We start from the raw sequence: 7,500 nt of genomic DNA, 5'->3' as shown, positions 1-7,500 counted from the left end.
GCCATAATCGACGTAAATTTCTTAAATAATTAAAATCTACCCCTTGGACAGAAACAACATCCTAGCAGTGATTGTGACACAAAGAAAAAGAGATTATTTGAAGAAATTAGGAATTAATAAAAAAAATAAAACATTATACAGCATCGTTTTATAACCTATTACGAATTAATTTTTTTCAAATGTCACTGGTGTGTTTACATCCCCGTAACTTAGCGATTCGGCAAAAGAGACCGATAGAATAAGTACTAGGCTTCCAAAGAATAAATCCTGAGGTCGATTTGCTCGACTAAAGGCGGTGCTCCAGCATGGCCACTTTCAAAACACTGAAACAAGTAAAAGAGTATATATATATATATATATATATAGGTATGTATATACGAGGGGCTTCTTCCAGTTTCCATCTACCAAATCCACTCACAATGCTTTGGTTGGCCCGAGGCTATAGTGGAAGACATATGTGCACAAGGTGCCACGCAGTGGGACTGAAACCAGAACCACGTGGTTGGGAAGTAAGGTTGTTATCATGCAACCACCCGATTCCCAAGAACGGAAGCGAATGTAACAACTATATAGGAAATGGGTGAATTTAAATCTAAACTTAGAAACTTTAATATACTACCTTAAACTAAGTAAAAAAAAAACAAAAAAATAATGAGCGTTCCCATGCCGGGAATCGAACCCGGGCCGCCTGGGTGAAAGCCAGGTATCCTAACCACTAGACCACATGGGAGAGCTGCTGGTTCGAGACAGTACATAAAGTTTTATTTAAAATATTGCTCTCTTTCTGCTACCATGCTCTTTCTATGACATAATGTTCACTGACTACTGCGGTTCTGAGAGTCAGCGTGCAAAATTTCATCAATATTCCAAATTTGAAAATTTTCACTTAGTTTTAAAATTTCAGAAAATGCTTAGGATCTATTTTAAAACGGGGGCGCCAGTTTTCATTTATGTTTTATGTAGTGTTTTTGGTACGGAAAGACTTTCAAACTTCGTATACTTATCTATTTTGTGTTATAGAACAGAAAAATATTTTCGTATTCGAATTTATTTCATGTAAAAAATTGTCTTATTTCGATAATTTCTACTAATCACTGACGTCTATTCAGTTGAAAACAGTTAGCGCTGTAACGGTGTATATCGTATTAATCCCCTAACCCTAACTAGACTGTTAACCGTAACCGTAACCCTAACCCTAGAACTAACCCTAACTCTAGAATCCGAACTCTAAAATTGTTACACACATAGATACGCACAGCGTAATTTATTATATAAACAATATATGCGTATAAATTACGGTTAAACCGGATGAAATATGTCACAGGGAATAACATTTTTATGACCGCCCAGCAGTAACTCTATTGTGCTGAATAGACGTCAGTGATTGGTTGAAATTACAGAAATACGACAACTTTAATATGGAATAACTTGCGAACTCTTTTTTTTTTTGTTAAGAAGGCTAAGAGTAAAAGATGTTTTATATGACATATTCTACCAGTGTCCCAAGTTTCAAAGTGTTTCGTTAGTGTTTCGTTAAGAAAACACTGGCGCCCCCGTTTTAAAATAGATCCAATGCTTACTTCCAGATGCATGGATTTTATTTATAATCTTTGGAGGATACCGAGAAATCCGAATATCTGGATCCTTCTGATTTGACGGGCAACATTTTTCATTTATGTTTTATGTAGTGTTTTGGTACCGAAACACTTTCAAACTTCGTATACTTGTATATCTTGTGTTATAGAAAGGATAAAAATTTTCGTATTCGAAGTTATTTCATGTAAAAAATTGTCGTATTTCGGTAATTTCAACCAATCACTGACGTCTATTGAGGTGAAAACAATTACTGCCGTGGAATGTAAACAACATGCTCTAACGGTGTCATGGGATCTTTTCCCTTGAATAAAATTAGTGCCATAGTTTGTCAACAACAACTATCGGTGGTACTGTTATTTATGACATCGTTCGTGCGTTTGTACTGGTTTTAGCTTTAGGGTTTTAGGTATGTATATACGAGGGGCTTCTTCCAGTTTCCATCTACCAAATCCACTCACAATGCTTTGGTTGGCCCGAGGCTATAGTGGAAGACATATGTGCACAAGGTGCCACGCAGTGGGACTGAAACCAGAACCACGTGGTTGGGAAGTATGGTTGTTATCATGCAACCACCCGATTCCCAAGAACGGAAGCGAATGTAACAACTATATAGGAAATGGGTGAAATAAAATCTAAACTTAGAAACTTTAATATACTACCTTAAACTAACTAAAAAAAAGACAAACAAAATAATGAGCGTTCCCATGCCGGGAATCGAACCCGGGCCGCCGGGGTGAAAACCAGGAATCCTAACCACTAGACCACATGGGAGAACTGCTGGTTAGTGACAGTACATAAAGTTTTATTTAAAATGTTGCTCTCTTTCTGCTACCATGCTCTTTCTATGACATGATGTTCACTGACTACTGCGGTTCTGAGAGTCAGCGTGAAAAATTTCATCAATATTCCAAATTTGAAAATTTTCACTTAGTTTTAAAATTTCAGAAAATGCTTAATTCCAGATGCATGGATTTTATTTATAATCTTTGGAGGATATCGAGAAATCCGAATATTTGGATCTTTCTGATTTGACGGGCAACATTTTTCATTTATGTTTTATGTAGTGTTTTTGGTACCGAAACACTTTCAAACTTCGTATACTTGTATATTTTGTGTTATAGAACAGATAAAAATTTTTGTATTCGAAGTTATTTCATGTAAAAAATTGTCGTATTTCGGTAATTTCAACCAATCACTGACGTCTATTGAGGTGAAAACAATTACTGCCGTGGAATGTAAACAACATGCTCTAACGGTGTCATGGGATCTCTTCCCTTGAATAAAATTAGTGCCGTAGTTTATCAACAACAACTATCGGTGGTACAGTTATTTATGACATCGTTCGTGCGTTTGTACTGGTTTTAGCTTTAGGGTTTTAGGGTTAGGGTTCGGGTTTTAGAGTTAGGTTTAGTTTTAGGGTTACGGTTAGGGTTATTATTATTTTTGCCATAACCTCACTCATAACCCTAACCATAAAACCCTATAACTCATAACCATAACCCTAACCCTAACCCCAACCCTAAACCCAACCCTAACCCTAACCCCAACCCTAAACCCAACCCTAACCCTAAATCTAAAACTCGAACCCTAACCATATAACCCTAAACCCTTACTAGGGAACAATGATATAATTAAACAGGGAATAACACTCTTGACACCGGCAAAAATTATTGTTTACAAAGACAGCAGTAACTATTCAGCTGAATAGACGTCAGTGAATGGCTGAAATTACAGAAATACGACAACTTTAACATGAAATAATTTGCGATGTACAATTTTTTGTTAAGAAGGCTAAGAGAAAAGTTGTTTTATATGACACATTCTACCAGTGTCCCAAGTTTGAAAGTGTTTCGTTAGGAAAACAAGTGTTGCCCGTCAAACCAAAAAGATCCGAATATTTAATAAGTTTACAGTCGCTTAAGATATTCATCGTGAGAAGCGTGAGGCGAGAGAGAGGAGGTGAGAGAGAGAGGAAGTGAAAGAGGGGGAGGCAAGAGAGAGGGGAGGCGACAGAGAGAGGGAGGAGGCGAAAGAGCGGTGAGGCGAGAGAGTAGTGAGGAGAGAGAGAGGGGAGACGAGAGAGAGAGAGGGGGCGAGAGAGGAAGGAGACGTAAGAGAGAGGAGGCGAGAAAGCTGTCAGGCTAGAGAACTGTGAGGCAAGCGAGAGGGGAAGCGAGACTGAGAGAAATAGACAGACAGATAAGATAGACAGAAAGTTTTCCTTACAGACTTTTGTTTTTCATTTTGAAGTTTAAAACAATATCGGGTTCGAATTTGGTGAAAGGGATTAAGAACTACCAACAATTTGGACTTTAAATATGATGCATAATTTATGTTAGCGTTTCTGAGCAATGTACTTTATTCGAAACGCCTCACTTAATCAACGAAGGTGACATAAAAGCAGCCAGCAGCTTTGACATCAACTGATAAGAAAGACATACTCTTTTGATAAAGGTATAAGTAATAGAGATCTGAAGCAGCCTTCCCATGTGGTCTAGTGGTTAGGATTCCTGGCTTTCACCCAGGCGGCCCGGGTTCGATTCCCGGCATGGGAACGCTTACTGCTTTTATTTATTTTTTTTCGTCTTTGAAATGAATCACGTTAATAAATTTGTTTTAAGTAATTTGCCATAATCGAAGTCAATTTCTTAAATAATTAAAATCTACCCCTTGGACAGAAACAACATCCTAGCAGTGATTGTGACACAAAGAAAAAGAGATTATTTGAAGAAATTAGGAATTAATAAAAAAAATAAAACATTATACAGCATCGTTTTATAACCTATTACGAATTAATTTTTTTCAAATGTCACTGGTGTGTTTACATCCCCGTAACTTAGCGATTCGGCAAAAGAGACCGATAGAATAAGTACTAGGCTTCCAAAGAATAAATCCTGAGGTCGATTTGCTCGACTAAAGGCGGTGCTCCAGCATGGCCACTTTCAAAACACTGAAACAAGTAAAAGAGTATATATATATATATATATATATATATATATATATATATATAGGTATGTATATACGAGGGGCTTCTTCCAGTTTCCATCTACCAAATCCACTCACAATGCTTTGGTTGGCCCGAGGCTATAGTGGAAGACATATGTGCACAAGGTGCCACGCAGTGGGACTGAAACCAGAACCACGTGGTTGGGAAGTAAGGTTGTTATCATGCAACCACCCGATTCCCAAGAACGGAAGCGAATGTAACAACTATATAGGAAATGGGTGAAATAAAATCTAAACTTAGAAACTTTAATATACTACCTTAAACTAACTAAAAAAAAGACAAACAAAAGAATGAGCGTTCCCATGCCGGGAATCGAACCCGGGCCGCCTGGGTGAAAACCAGGAATCCTAACCACTAGACCACATGGGAGAACTGCTGGTTAGTGACAGTACATAAAGTTTTATTTAAAATGTTGCTCTCTTTCTGCTACCATGCTCTTTCTATGACATGATGTTCACTGACTACTGCGGTTCTGAGAGTCAGCGTGAAAAATTTCATCAATATTCCAAATTTGAAAATTTTCACTTAGTTTTAAAATTTCAGAAAATGCTTAATTCCAGATGCATGGATTTTATTTATAATCTTTGGAGGATATCGAGAAATCCGAATATTTGGATCTTTCTGATTTGACGGGCAACATTTTTCATTTATGTTTTATGTAGTATTTTTGGTACCGAAACACTTTCAAACTTCGTATACTTGTATATTTTGTGTTATAGAACAGATAAAAAATTTTGTATTCGAAGTTATTTCATGTAAAAAATTGTCGTATTTCGGTAATTTCAACCAATCACTGACGTCTATTGAGGTGAAAACAATTACTGCCGTGGAATGTAAACAACATGCTCTAACGGTGTCATGGGATCTCTTCCCTTGAATAAAATTAGTGCCGTAGTTTATCAACAACAACTATCGGTGGTACAGTTATTTATGACATCGTTCGTGCGTTTGTACTGGTTTTAGCTTTAGGATTTTAGGGTTAGGGTTCGGGTTTTAGAGTTAGGTTTAGTTTTAGGGTTACGGTTAGGGTTATTATTATTTTTGCCATAACCTCACTCATAACCCTAACCATAAAACCCTATAACTCATAACCATAACCCTAACCCTAACCCCAACCCTAAACCCAACCCTAACCCTAACCCCAACCCTAAACCCAACCCTAACCCTAAATCTAAAACTCGAACCCTAACCATATAACCCTAAACCCTTACTAGGGAACAATGATATAATTAAACAGGGAATAACACTCTTGACACCGGCAAAAATTATTGTTTACAAAGACAGCAGTAACTATTCAGCTGAATAGACGTCAGTGAATGGCTGAAATTACAGAAATACGACAACTTTAACATGAAATAATTTGCGATGTACAATTTTTTGTTAAGAAGGCTAAGAGAAAAGTTGTTTTATATGACACATTCTACCAGTGTCCCAAGTTTGAAAGTGTTTCGTTAGGAAAACAAGTGTTGCCCGTCAAACCAAAAAGATCCGAATATTTAATAAGTTTACAGTCGCTTAAGATATTCATCGTGAGAAGCGTGAGGCGAGAGAGAGGAGGTGAGAGAGAGAGGAAGTGAAAGAGGGGGAGGCAAGAGAGAGGGGAGGCGACAGAGAGAGGGAGGAGGCGAAAGAGCGGTGAGGCGAGAGAGTAGTGAGGAGAGAGAGAGGGGAGACGAGAGAGAGAGAGGGGGCGAGAGAGGAAGGAGACGTAAGAGAGAGGAGGCGAGAAAGCTGTCAGGCTAGAGAACTGTGAGGCAAGCGAGAGGGGAAGCGAGACTGAGAGAAATAGACAGACAGATAAGATAGACAGAAAGTTTTCCTTACAGACTTTTGTTTTTCATTTTGAAGTTTAAAACAATATCGGGTTCGAATTTGGTGAAAGGGATTAAGAACTACCAACAATTTGGACTTTAAATAGGATGCATAATTTATGTTAGCGTTTCTGAGCAATGTACTTTATTCGAAACGCCTCACTTAATCAACGAAGGTGACATAAAAGCAGCCAGCAGCTTTGACATCAACTGATAAGAAAGACATACTTTTGATAAAGGTATAAGTAATAGAGATCTGAAGCAGCCTTCCCATGTGGTCTAGTGGTTAGGATTCCTGGCTTTCACCCAGGCGGCCCGGGTTCGATTCCCGGCATGGGAAAGCTTACTGCATTTATTTATTTTTTTTCGTCTTTGAAATGAATCACGTTAATAAATTTGTTTTAAGTAATTTGCCATAATCGAAGTCAATTTCTTAAATAATTAAAATCTACCCCTTGGACAGAAACAACATCCTAGCAGTGATTGTGACACAAAGAAAAAGAGATTATTTGAAGAAATTAGGAATTAATAAAAAAAATAAAACATTATACAGCATCGTTTTATAACCTATTACGAATTAATTTTTTTCAAATGTCACTGGTGTGTTTACATCCCCGTAACTTAGCGATTCGGCAAAAGAGACCGATAGAATAAGTACTAGGCTTCCAAAGAATAAATCCTGAGGTCGATTTGCTCGACTAAAGGCGGTGCTCCAGCATGGCCACTTTCAAAACACTGAAACAAGTAAAAGAGTATATATATATATATATATATATATATATATATATATATATATAGGTATGTATATACGAGGGGCTTCTTCCAGTTTCCATCTACCAAATCCACTCACAATGCTTTGGTTGGCCCGAGGCTATAGTGGAAGACATATGTGCACAAGGTGCCACGCAGTGGGACTGAAACCAGAACCACGTGGTTGGGAAGTAAGGTTGTTATCATGCAACCACCCGATTCCCAAGAACGGAAGCGAATGTAACAACTATATAGGAAATGGGTGAAATAAAATCTAAACTTAGAAACTTTAATATACTACCTTAAACTAACTAAAAAAAAGACAAACAAAATAAT

At 37.5% G+C, this 7,500-nt stretch overlaps 4 non-coding genes across 4 annotated transcripts; 2 read left to right on the top strand and 2 right to left on the bottom strand.

Moving 5' to 3' along the window:
- Nucleotides 1–658: 658 nt before the first annotated feature.
- Trnae-uuc (transfer RNA glutamic acid (anticodon UUC)) lies at nucleotides 659–730 on the bottom strand. The gene has a single exon. It is a non-coding gene; the product is annotated as a tRNA-Glu (tRNA).
- Nucleotides 731–4,079: 3,349 nt separating this feature from the next.
- On the top strand, nucleotides 4,080–4,151 carry Trnae-uuc (transfer RNA glutamic acid (anticodon UUC)). Its single transcript has one exon. It is a non-coding gene; the product is annotated as a tRNA-Glu (tRNA).
- Nucleotides 4,152–4,900: 749 nt separating this feature from the next.
- Trnae-uuc (transfer RNA glutamic acid (anticodon UUC)) lies at nucleotides 4,901–4,972 on the bottom strand. Its single transcript has one exon. It is a non-coding gene; the product is annotated as a tRNA-Glu (tRNA).
- Nucleotides 4,973–6,682: 1,710 nt separating this feature from the next.
- Nucleotides 6,683–6,754, top strand: Trnae-uuc (transfer RNA glutamic acid (anticodon UUC)). Its single transcript has one exon. It is a non-coding gene; the product is annotated as a tRNA-Glu (tRNA).
- Nucleotides 6,755–7,500: the final 746 nt, after the last annotated feature.

The sequence above is a fragment of the Octopus bimaculoides genome, unplaced genomic scaffold (genome assembly GCF_046866305.1).
Source record: "Octopus bimaculoides isolate indiv1 unplaced genomic scaffold, ASM4686630v1 contig162, whole genome shotgun sequence".
Lineage (NCBI taxonomy): Eukaryota > Metazoa > Mollusca > Cephalopoda > Octopoda > Octopodidae > Octopus > Octopus bimaculoides.
This window is presented reverse-complemented; position numbering and strand designations above follow the sequence as displayed.